This window comes from Apium graveolens, chromosome 11, assembly GCF_009905375.1.
Source record: "Apium graveolens cultivar Ventura chromosome 11, ASM990537v1, whole genome shotgun sequence".
NCBI lineage: Eukaryota > Viridiplantae > Streptophyta > Magnoliopsida > Apiales > Apiaceae > Apium > Apium graveolens.
The window spans coordinates 6115675-6129180 of record NC_133657.1 but is presented as its reverse complement, the minus strand read 5'-3'; the positions used below and the strand labels follow the sequence as shown (position 1 = coordinate 6129180).

Sequence of the window (13506 nt, the reverse complement as noted above, 5' to 3'; positions counted from 1 at the left end):
TTTTATTCACCCTGTGTAATCAAAAGGAATAACTTGTGCTTAAATCGTTATGTTGTCAATTTCTGTAGACATATAGGGACTCAACATAATTGATGCCTATTCAACTTCTATCTTAATTGTGGATGTTTGGTAGAATGGTATTAGTACAATGAAAGTTGGCTTTTATCAGTTTCGTGTTGTTCGATTAATATCATCACTGTTGCATGCTAAGGGTAATAACAATGACTCTTGAAGGAAGTAGTAATGAAGTTGTGATCTCATGAGTGTTTTAATATTGTCAATTCAAGTGTTAATTAAGTGCTTAATTCTCGTAGGTAATTGTAGTTAATAATTAGTTAATCAAATCTAAGTGTTATTGTTTTAACATTGAGAAGTAATCATACATTGGTGAGTGAGTGTTAGTTGAACATAATTAGTCCGAGTCTCTGTGGGAACGAACTAGAAAGTATTCTATATTACTTGCGAACGCGTATACTTGCGTGTGTTATTAGCGTGTGTTTTCTCCCTAACAAGTTTTTGGCGCCGCTGCCGGGGACTCGGCGTATTTGTTTAGTTTATGTACTTACCATCAGTGGTCATTAGGACTCTGTGATTAAGACGTGTTACTTATTATTTCCGGTTTTGTTTCAGGTACTTTAGCTAGCGTTTATGCAAACACGTTCTCGTACTCGCAAGAGGACTTTAGATACGGTTGAGGAAACAGACGAAGTTCTTGATATTCTGGAGAAGATAGATTTTGAAGATTCGGATTCAGGAAGTGAGCAGAAAGAGCCAGTAATCATGGGTGATCGTATTATTCCGGCAGATCCATCTCTTATGGACTTTTCTCGGCCTAAAATTGATGACATTCAGTCTAGCATCATGCACCGGCTATTGAGACCAATAACTTTGAAATCAAGTTGGGCACTATTCAGATGGTGCAAAATTCTGTTTCTTTTGGAGGTGCTGCGACTGAAGACCCCAACTTTCAAATATAATGGTGTGACTGATGAGGATATCAAGCAGAGGCTTTTCCCATTCTCACTGAGGGATAAAGCTAAGGACTGGTTAGATTCTGAACAAGCTGGGTCTATCACTACTTGGCAAGATCTTGGCCAAAAGTTTCTGGTGAAGTTTTATCCAATGGCGAAGACTGCGGCTATGAGGAGTGCTCTTACTCAGTTTGCACAGCAACCTACAGAATCTATGTGCGAAGCTTGGGAGCGCTACAAGGAGATGTTGAGAAAGTGTCCACATCATGGAATGCCTGACTGGATGGTGATCACTGGTTTCTATAATGGTTTGGGGGCCCAATCTCGGCCCATGCTCGATGCAGCAGCTGGAGGCGCCTTGTGGCCCAAAAGCTATACGGAGGCTTATAATCTTATTGAGACTATGGATGCAAATGAGCATCAAAAGCCGACTCAAAGGATGATCCCTGGGATGGTAGCAAGTATTTTGGAAGTTGATGCAGCTACAGCTATTGCAGCGCAGCTCCAAGCGCTGTCTATGAATGTCGATTCTCTAGCCACCTATGGAGTCAATCAGATAACTATGGTCTGTGAGCTTTGTGCAGGTTCTCATGCTATAGATCAGTGTTCTCTTGTTCATGAATATGTTCAGTATGTGAATAATTATCAGCGACCACAGCAGCCTGTACCAGCTACTTATCATCCTAACAACAGAAATCATCCAAGTTTCAGCTGGAGTTACAATCAGAATGCTATTCAGCAACCATATCAGCAAGGCGTAAGTAAACAGTTCAATCCACCTGGATTTCAGCAACCATAACATTATGCTCAAAGGCAATCATATCCTCAACAAGGAGGTGCAGCTCCACCCTCTAGTGCTCATTTTGAGGAACTTAAGCTGTTGTGCAAAAGTCAGGCGGTCTCTATCAAGACCTTGGAAAATCAAATCGGTCAAATAGCCAATGCAGTGCTTCATCATCAACCTGGCACACTTCTCAGTGATACTGAAGTGCCAGGCAGGAAGGAAGCTAAAGAGCAAGTCAAGGCTATTACCTTTAGGTCTGGAAAAGTGGTTGATGCTGAAAAAGCAAAAGAAGGAGAAGCTGAAGTTGGTGATGAAGAAGCTAAACAAAAGGAGAAAGCGGCGGAACCAAGGAAGACTACTGTTGAACACACTCTGCCTGAGGGTAATACAGGGGAGAAACAGCTCTATCCGCCACCACCTTTCCCAAAGAGATTACAACAACAAAAGCTGGATAAGCACTTCGGTAAGTTTCTGGAGGTGTTCAAGAAACTTCACATCAATATACCTTTCACTGAGGATCTGGAGCAAATGCCTAGTTATGCGAAATTTATGAAGAGTATTCTTTCAAGGAAGGTGAAACTGGACAACCTTGAGACCGTTGCTCTAACTGAAAGGAATATGTCCTAAGTCCAATCATGTATGAGGATTTAGGAATAACTTTTATGTAATCTGTTTTGATTTCATTGATATTAATAAAAGGCTTGTTTTGTTTTATTACGGGCTCTATCTATTTAAGTGTTTAAATAAGATATACCATAGTTTAGAGTAAAGCTTTTTATGGATTATGATGAGATCATAATAGTGAGACCAAAAAAGATGATAACTCTAAACTTAAATAGTTCCTGGTCATAGGATTACTAACTGGTAATTAATAATCCGCAAAGATCGGTACATACTATGCTTGCTTCATTATGAAGGATGTCTGTTCTCATAGACATTTGTGTGGTGACACTATAGCTAGTATGTAGGTGCTTATTATAGAATAAGTTCACTAAACATGACTCGCACAGCTGAACAACTGATGGAGTTCACTCACGTGTCAGCAGTTGTTCACATAGTGATAGTTGTACAAGTATCCTTAGACTTGAGGTCATCATAGTCATCTTGTGTACACTGAACTATGCTTTGGTTTAGTTCTTAGTCTCCAGGGATAATTATTAGGGCTCTTCTGGGTATAGGAATTTGTACACGAAGATAGTGTATGATCAATAAAGGATCTACCCCTTCCAGTGAAGGAAGCGAATGTTCAAGGCTGATCTACTTATGCTAGTTCAGGAATCTCTGGCCAGAGTGAATGAAATTAGAAAGGAGTTTCTAATTTGCATAGAACTACGCATAGTAAATGGTAAGCAAGTGATTGAATTAGATAGGCTTGACACGAGATCCATGCCTTGTATTTAATCGGGACATTGTAGGGTAGAAGGAGTTTATTGTACGGTAACTATTTACTGAATAGGTTCTTGGTATTCTAAGCAGTGAATTCATATTATCCGGATAGTCGCGATATGCTGAGAAGTATCCCTCACGATGTAGAATAAATGTGATTAATTAATTAATCATATTTAATAAATTAGAGAATTTATATAAATAATGATAAAATAGTTTTATTATTATTTATTTCTACTACCGGCTTAATATTGAACCTACAGGGTCACACCATAAAAAGAGAATGATTTAATGGTGGAGGAATTAATTAATAATGGCTAAATAATTATTTATTTGTGAAATAAATAATTAATTGGCAAATTTAATAATTGATTAAATGAGATTTAATTGATTATAAATTAATTAAGAAAAGTTCTTAATATTATTAATTAAAGGATTTAATTTTTGGAAATTAAATCAAGAGAGAGAATTATTTCTAAAGTGTTTAGAAAAAGGATTAATAATTAAAAGGTGTTTTAATTATTAATGAGAATAATAAATGGGATAATAATAATATTATTTATGGGAAAATTTCAGCTGAAAATTTTGCCTATAAATACACTATTATATATCCTATTTTATTCCAACCCACATCGAACCCGAAAACCCAAAAAGTTTGGAAAACCGAATTCTCTCCACCTCCTTCCTCCTCCTTAACATCGTTTTCTTGGTGGATACCGGTGGAGTGCTTCACACTTGAGGAGCAACTGCTAAGGATCTCTGATCGTTGTTTACGAATTATTTTAAAAGGTTAGATTCGATCCCTCGAATTTTTATTCACGATTTATATGGTTTTATTTGGATTTTGTATGTGTAAAAGTGTTTTACCATGACCCCGCTGCGTTTAAAATCCAACACTAACGGAAGAATGCAGTGCTGTGCTGCAACAAAAGTTACCTCCAAAGCTTAAAGATCCAGGTAGCTTCACCATTCCTTGCACCATTGGCAAGTTTTCTTTTGACAAGTGCCTTTGTGATTTGGGAGCAAACATCAATCTGATGCCGTTGTCGATTTTCAAAAAGTTGAATTTACCTGACCCAAAACCCACCTACATGTCTCTACAATTGGCTGATCATTCTATTACATACCCACGAGGCATAGTGGAGGATGTGCTAGTAAAGGTGGATAAGCTCTTCTTTCCTGCAGACTTTGTTATTATGGATTTCGAGGAAGATAAGAAGATTCCCATAATCTTGGGGAGACCTTTCTTGGCTACAGGTCGTACCTTGATTGTAATAACCCCCAAAATTTTGAACTTTTTGTAACCCTTGTGAATAGTGTTTTAGCTGAATGAGAAAACTTTTCATGCCACACTATGTAGGGGTTCTGTTATGGATATTCTGGGATATTATTAGTACTCTATGTGGTATATAAGTGTATGTAAAGATCGTCAGAATCCAATTTCCGAACACTTGGATTTTTCCCGGAAGTCCACTGAATACGGAGAGAATTGAGTATAAGGTAACAAGATAAAAAGGATTTAAATTAAAGGATTATAATAGAGGATCATAAAAAGGAATATAATGTATTGAGAAAGGTTAAGGGAACCTAAGTAATAAGATCCCGGATATGATCCCTCAAACGATAAACGAAAACGAAAGTTAAGCGAACCGTATAACAGATCAGCGGTCATTAGGCAAACAATTAGAAGCTAATCAAAGAGATTAGAAGGGATGATGACATAGCAATGTGACATAAGCATGACATAAGGGGAAGGAGATGTGGTTGATTTAAAACCACACAAAGTCAAGGCTAGAAAAGTAATTAACCAAAAACAAGACAAAAAGCAACCAACCAAGCCAAAACATTTCATTTTCATCAAAAAACACAAAACCCCCATTTTCTTCTTCAAGCTCTCGGCCTCTTTTCTTAAAAAATGAAAGTACAAGCTCCTCCACTTACTATTTAGCAAGGTAATTATCCTAGCTTCTCCTAGTTAAGTTACATACTTCCTATAAGTTTAAGCTTCTAATTCGAAGCCAATCTTTTTCTATAAATCAAGAAAGAAGATGGTGAATAGTACTTTCTTGAAATTAATTTTTGTGTTCTTGATTTCTTTGAAAGAACAAGCTAGTAGGAGGTTAGATTAAGGCTTCCATGGGCATTCCAAGGATCTTTCATGGATTAAAAGCTTCAAGGAAGGTATAACTCTTCATGATCTTAGCTTTAAGTTTTGTTATTTAGATTTCCTAATGTTTAGATGAAGGGTTAGGGTAATGGGTGTGTAATCATGTTAAAGCTTGTTATGAGTATTTTAGTTGGTGAGAGGCATGATTATTGTGTGTTTAGAGATTGGTTGATTTTGTGATATTTTTGGAGTTGGAAATCTTGGTTAATTAGTTAATGAACTTAAGTAAAACTCTTAGTTCAAAATTGAGAAATAAGTATGAATTGGTAACATTGATTTGATGGGGCTGTTGGAGTGTGTTTTGGATGGATGTTGGTTGTATGATTGATTTGGGGTTGAATTGTGGTTGGTTTTGAATGGTTTAAATTTGGGAAATCACGTAAACATAGCCGTCGTAACGTCCGATTTTCTTTAGACTGTTTTTGTGCATAACATTAGGACCCGGGAACCCCCGCTAGATTATGACCATTGCCATGTTTAGATAGCTCATGTTACGAGCTTCGTTTTGATATGTAGTTCGTTCGATTCCGATGCACGGTTTAGGAGAAACGACCGTTTCAAGTAACGGCGTTTCGCGAACGAAACTTTTCCCCTCGTCTTACTTTGAAACATAGGTTAAAGACCTTAAATGACTAATTGGGGTGAGAAACATTTATGGTAAGTGTGTTAGGCAGTTGGTAAGACACCCGCGAAGGAATCGCTTTAAAACTCGTATTGGTTAATTTATTAAAAATGGTGGAGCCGAGGGTACTCGAGTGACTTAAGAGAATCAGTAAGCGCAAAACGAGCGTTAGAGTCTGAGTTGGTTGGAGTATAGATTTACAAGTGACTTTGGTTTAATTCCAACTTACTTGTTGTTTATAGGTTACCAGACTCGTCCCGAGCCATTCGTAACCCCCCAGTCGCTCAGGCAAGTTTTCTACCCGTTATACTGTTGTTGTGATGTATATATGTATTTGCATTATCTTGCGATAGATGCATGTTGGTTAATTATCAAATGTTGCAATATATTGAAGCATACTGCTATGATATATATATATATATATGCATGCCTATTTCGTATTCTTGCTATATATATCTGTTGATTCAGTTGATAATACCTATGCTAGAGGATAGCGGTAACTTGCATATACCCTTAGTATAGGGACCCAAAAGGTGGAAATATTTTCTACACCGGGAGTCGAGGATCCCGAGTAGATTTTGTATATATGTATATATATATATATATATTTATAAAAATATATATATGGTTATAGTTTTCAAAACTATTAATCTAATAAGGTTTATTCGATAACTTTATTTTATTTAATGAATATTATTATGAATATTCATCCGAGGACTTATGACTCCTTTATTTTATTATTGAATATTATTTCAAATATTCATCCGAGGACTTATGACTCCTTTATTTTATTATTGAATATTATTTGAATATTCATTTGAGGATGTATGACTCCTTTATTTTATTTAATGAATATTATTTATAATATTCATTCGAGGTATTATGACTCCGCTTATTACTGAAATATATTCTTTATTTTATTAAAGAATAAGGTGTCAATAGTCAAACTTATTTTCGATTATTCAAATAAAGATAGTACTTTCATATAAGTATATCTTTGATTATTTGATATCCATTTCAAGTATAAATTTTAATACTTCTACTTCGATTATTTTTATAAAGATTATTCTTTATGGGAATATTATTTAAATAATAATATTTAGACATTTTCTAAATATAATGGGGACTGATTTACTTCATTAAATCAGCTTTACTCCAAACACTCTTTAAAGTGTTTTCGAGTCTTCAAAATGATTTTTAAAAGTTAGAGCGGATCCCAAAACTCATTTTTATATTTAAGATTTTCCTTTTTAAGGGGATTTAAATACTCGCTCAAAACCTGGGGAATCCGGCTCTGTTGTGTATTTTATATTCGCAACGAGGTTGCAGTTTTGGTAAATGAATTGATTACTTACCCAATGTTCGGGAAGTAAGTCCATCTATTGAGTCGGCATAAGCAACATGGGCTCAGTGGGCGTCCATGATAGTGTAAGTGGCTCAGTGGGAGTCCATCAAATGCATAAGTGGCTGAGTGGCAGTCCAGCATAAGGTCCTATTACGACCAGGGTGATGACCAGTGGGGAATTCGTCCATCTACTAGTAGAAAAGGTTACTTATGGGTATCTTTGCCTGATCAGCAATATATCTGGTTTATGCCAAATTCTTTTCCTTTTCAAATTTATTGGATATTGCAACTCTGTTCATACTTTACATGACAGAGGTTTTCAGGAAATGTATAAAGAAGATGTATATGTGGATATATATATATATATATATATATATATATATCAGAACTTAATGAAGTATATCATAACTTCATTTCCTTTAATAATATTCAAAGATTGAATCTATTCAAATCTTGTCTTGTAGTCTCATCTATGTGATGAACTTTTGAAACTGATTGTAACTTGAACGGGGGTAGTTCAAGTAGTATTTGGGAAAGATATAAGTATTTTGGGGTATCTTGTAACTTCATCTTTTAAACTTATATCTAATTAATAATTGTCTTATGAATGACAAAGATTTTCAGAAAAACGTTGAGACAAGGTTAGATATATGAGATCACCTTGCAACGATATTTTTTATACAGTTATACACTGGGACTTTGTGTATATTATGCATGGAAGAGGACTTCCAATATTTTGAAGTATATATGTATATATACTGTATATTTTGCGACTTCATCACATTAAGATATCAACTTGGTTCATTTCTTTTGACCAAGACTTTCATGAGTACTATGAGAAGGCTCATATACTATTAATCATTATACATATTATTTTGGTGGGCTTGCTGCTCACCCTTGCTTTCTTCTTTCATCACACAACATCAGATAGACAAGATGAGCCGGACCAAGCTCCCGATTCGCAAGAGGTTAGGAGACGTTCCGCAGTTTTCTAGAAGCACTGATGCCGCCATAGCTGAGGTAGGAACTACCAATAGGCTAGGCTTTCAACTTCTGATGTACCAGATTTATGTATATTTATGAATTGTAATAATGGCAAAGAAATGTAAATTTATTCAGAAAACCTTTTAAGGTGTATTGGCAGATAATTGTGGAATATAATGACTTGTGGTTATTTTTTTTGATGTTCATCTCTGAGACTATAATGTGTGGTGTGTGTGTTTATTGTGGGGTCACAGTACAGAGTAGTTGAGTAATTATTAAGATTGGGTGTTATTAAGGGAAATGGAACTCGTGACAACCCGGATCCCCGACCCCGGATTTGGGGGTGTTACAGAAATGGTATCAGAGCTAAGCGTTATAAACCTCAGAGATGATGTGATGTTAAGATAATAAGTTAACTAAGATAATAAGAACTCTTGCCAAGTTCATAGTCGGGCTACCTAACGTAGTACTAACAGTTAAAACCCTTATGGGAACCCTTATAAATATCGTGATAGGAGCGTAGTTCATTATCGTATATGGTAGCGGAACTCCGAACCCTGAGGTTGAGGAGCAACAACGCGATGATGTTTTATTAGTTATTGGAGATCAGATTGTGGATCCGATAGAGCGTCCTAACGCAGGACCGGATGATGTTGATATTGAGGATGTAACGGTTGAGGATGTTGTCCTAGAAGGGATTGTTGCTGAGGAGGATTCCGTGAAGGATCCTGACAAGAATGAATAAAGGACCACTGAGGAATTGATGACCATGGTTAGGGCAACTCCCAAAGGTAGGATTGACCGGTCACTACCGGAGGTTCGTTCAAGTTTGTAAAGATAGTAGCCCCTTTAACGCAGCTTACTCATAAGACTGAGAAGTTCGAATAGACAGAGAAATGCGAGAACAGCTGTTAAGAACTGAAGCAAAAGTTGGTGACGGCCCCTATGTTGGCGTTGCCGGATGGAAAAAGGAGATTTTGTGATTTGGAAGTGACGCTTCGCATAAGGAATTAGGGTGCTTCTTATACAGCACAGCAAGGTAATCGCGTCTGCGTCAAGACAATTAAGGGAATATAAAATTTGATATCCCCACCCATGAGCTTGGGCTCGTGGAAATAGTTTTGCCCTAAAGATTGGAGGCAATACTTGTATGGAGAGGAGTGCGAGATTTACCTAAGCCATAAGTACTCAGTACATTTTCCCGTAGAAAGAGCTCAGCATACGCCAGAGGAGGCGGTTAGAGCTAATCCAGAATTATGATTGGGAGATTCTTTATCATTCGGGGAAAGCCAATGTGGTGGCTGATGCCCTTAGTAAAAAGGAGAGACTCAAGATGATAATGACTTTGGGAGAGTTGATAAGAGATTTTGAGAAAATGGAAATAGATATGAAGGTAACCGGAGCCGGTACCGAAAAGTTGTTTGAGATTGCAATACAGCCTGAATTATTGGAAAAGAACATATTGTGCCAGTAAAAGTGATGAATGAAGGCAGAGAGCCAACAAATAGATATGAGATTAGTACCGAGAGAGATGATAAGGGAATAATGAGGTATTCCTATAGAATTTGGGTTCCAAATGTTTAAGAGCTTAAAGATGAAATCTTAGATGAAAGTCATAGTTCAAGGAATAAGATTTAGGGCAAACCCTGAATGTGATAGTCAGGGAGGACGCCATCAAGATAGAAGGAACCCATAACATAATGAAGTGGGAAAACAAGGTTTTTAATGTATAAGATAACCCCGATTATGGGAGAAGGTTGAAACATTTCATACTAAGGAAACAGAAAGTCGAGTAAGGAAAGGAGACCCGAGACGGTACTCCTATACGGCAATTCATGGACCTGTCTAAAAAGGACTTAGACTATTATCCCCAACCACCACCTTGAGGAAACAATGCGGCAGGAAATTCTTTCATGACCTTTAAATCGTTAAGCTCTAAGAGTTCCAAGGAACAGGTTGACCTAGTCGAGGCAAGAGCCTGCTAAAGGAAATAGAGGAATCATTTGAGATTCTGAATGATTGACGAATCACAAAAGACTGTTTTTGTCACTTACCCTCCTAAAGAGAGAGACCACCCGCTGGTGAAAGACCAAGAAAGGCACGGAGCCAGAGGTTAGAATAAACTGATTTAAGTTCAGTCAATTGTTTTCGGGAAAGTAATTCCCAAAGATAAGGAGATAGTGTAAAAGCTTTGGAGCTAGAACAAAAGTGGATGAGTATGATGAATTATGAATCTAAGTTGTAAAAGTTATCAAGATTCGTTCTAAGGACACGAATCCAGAATGAAGGGATGTTTGAAATCAATGCTTATGTTGTGTTGGTTCATGAAATAATGATAAGAGAAAGGAAAATAAAAAGAAACTGAAGTGGAAAGGAATACAAGGGCAATAGAGTTTGAGGTATGATAAGGGAGTTGGGTATGAGGAAACCCTAAAGACTCGTAGCAATAGACATAGAAAAGTATGTATTCGTCAGGATGAGGGTGATTCACCATGAGTTAAAGTTGATGGTTGAAGGCATAAGAGATACATATAGATTACCCCCTGTAAGTTGGGAGGATTTGAGGAAACCTTGAGATAGTTGAAGGATAAATAATGAGACGCGGATAGACTGAGGAGACAAGGAAGTAAGAAATTAGGAAAATTGGATGAAGGAAGTGACCTTCAAGAATGTGAAGTGTAAGACCGGTGGCTTGATACCCAGAAAGGGAGACGCCAGGTATGAAAGATATCCCAACATTGAGGTGACTGTTGAGATAAACAACAAAAGTAAATAAGGAATTATTAAGAAGAAGTTCACGTTGAACACGACCAATATCTTCCAGAACATCCTTGTTATCGTTACCAAATTAGGCAAGACAAGCGGATAACCGTTGTTATCTTTTGGAGGCCATATTGATTGACCCCATTTTGAATACAGATGTTATTGTGAAATTAGACATGTACTATCGAGGTGAGAATGATTGAATAAGACACCCTTATCAGGGATATATGACTTGATTTATCCATGGATGGATGCAGGTACCTTTTAAAGGTGGAATTAAGGATAGAACATCGGTAACTTAAAATGAATCCTAGGGGAATGCATAAAGGTTGGCATTTCACCCTTAATAGGGACGGTATGAGTTTTGACAGTATAATTTGGAAAGGGTTAAGGTAACAACAACCTTTAAGAATCAGTGGAGAAATTTTTCAGAAGTATATAGACAATGATTCTGGTATTAATAAATGGTATCTTGATATGCCCTGTATCTAGGGAATACAGGAGGAACGATTGAAGGATAACCTTAGAGGTTTTATAAGGAGAAAGGTAATATTCAAAATTCTCAAGAATAGAAATGTTGATAAAGGAAATATGACGTAATTATAATGTTGCCAAGTGGGGCACGTGTTAAACCACGAGAAAGTATGGATCGAACCAGTAATGGTCGAAATTGTTCAGGGCAATTAGGACTTAAGATAAAAGATGTTCTAAGTATGATTGAGAGTCAGTCTTGACAGTGATTAGCCTCTAAAGACTGAGGCAATAACTTATGGAAAAATGGTGATATTTTTTTTATTTACTCATCAGATATTAAAGAAAAGCATTTTCACATAAGCTGTGATTGAAATAAGGTAGAAAATTTATTTGGAGGTGGTTAAAATGACATTGATTATAAGGAACTATTACTATCAGGAAAGGCCAAAAAGGTGGCCGACACTTTAACGGTAAAAGTATAATTGTAGGCGCTTGTGCCAAAGGATACAGTGATGATGGTTAAAAGCTGAAGGTTGTATTATGGTTTGGAAGATTGACATTCCTTCTGATGACTGGGCAATACCCAGCCGTAATAGTAGTTGGTAAGGGTTTAATTCGTGTAATCGCCATGAGCGGGCTATCTATCTTAGAAGGTACTATCTTGAGAATAATCCAGAACCGTATTTCAAAAAGGACTAAACGAACCTTTGAGTTAAGTCTTCAATTGAAGGCATACGATTAAGAATGGTATTAACCTGCTATCGTTGCTTTGATGGAAACTCTTCTGCAATTTTATCTGCTTCATGTCATGTATGTATGTCAGGATCATGAGTGTTCTTCATGAATCATGAATGGTGATTATGTTACCTCCTTAGAAGGATTTGATACGACATGTATGGACTCCGTATGGTTAGATATTAAGATTTTATGGAAAAGTGAATGACGACAGTAGGTCAGTGGTGGACCATAGTAATGCAGTAATGATTCCGCGAGTAATGAGTTGATTACAACCGTGAGAGTTGTATTGGAATGGATGTTGAGATTAAGTACCACTAATCGGGTTGTGGTGATGTATAAGTTATCATTGATAGACTAATTAAGTCGATTATCTACCTATTGAATACTTATTCCTTTTTATCAATAGAGAGTCGTATTACTATACGAGGAAGGTTGCAGTGCAAGCATAGAATCCTAGTAACGGTGATATATAGAATGAGATCCCAGATTCGATTTTCGATGTCGAGGGAGTTTCAAAGGTAATTGTGTATAAGCTCGAGGAAGAGCATGGGCCATAGAATGATGGACGGAATGGCGAAAATATTTAGGCATGTGAAATGCGATGCTATAATACTTGATGTTGATATAAATACATATATGTTTTGTTCTCCTATGACAAACCTCTATAGTTCAGAGGTAGGTTCCAAGCCAGATATTTTGTGGCAGTATATTTTTCATATATACAATTCTCTTCAATTCGTCCTTTTCTCTTCTTTTCATTTCATGTAAACTGAGAAGAACAACCCTTCCAGAAAGGGGAGGTATTGCCGAATGACTATCTATCTGTGTGATAGAAGCCTAGTAGGATACCATCTATTATTTAATTGCTTGTCAAGTACTAAAGGCTGGCCACCTTCTGTACTAACTATGCGATATAACAAGTGTTCATGATCATAGTGATCTCTCAATAAATTCTTTTACTTCTATATGAAGGATTAAGCTTTCGAAAACAGAAACAGCTGAAAAAAAAAGAGGAGTAATAAAGTTGTGGTAGTATTCGGAATGGAAACACATTCGTGATACTAAGGTTGACATGGTTATTAAAAGGTTATAGAACGCTAACGAGCAAGAGTATAACCAGTATAATATTAGGAACGGAAGGTGATAGCGATTACGAACTGGAAAAGAATGGGTATTGAGAAGCAAAAGCTCTAATGCTAAAAGCTATAATGAAAGTCTGTGCAATAGACTTGCAAGAAATTGGAATGATCACATAACGCGGATTGAGTTTTC

The 13506-nt window shown here is 36.6% G+C and overlaps 1 non-coding gene across 1 annotated transcript; it reads right to left on the bottom strand.

Moving 5' to 3' along the window:
- Positions 1–1137: 1137 nt before the first annotated feature.
- Positions 1138–1244, bottom strand: LOC141699563 (small nucleolar RNA R71). The gene has a single exon (XR_012566013.1). It is a non-coding gene; the product is annotated as a small nucleolar RNA R71 (small nucleolar RNA).
- Between the last annotated feature and the right edge of the window lie 12262 nt (positions 1245–13506).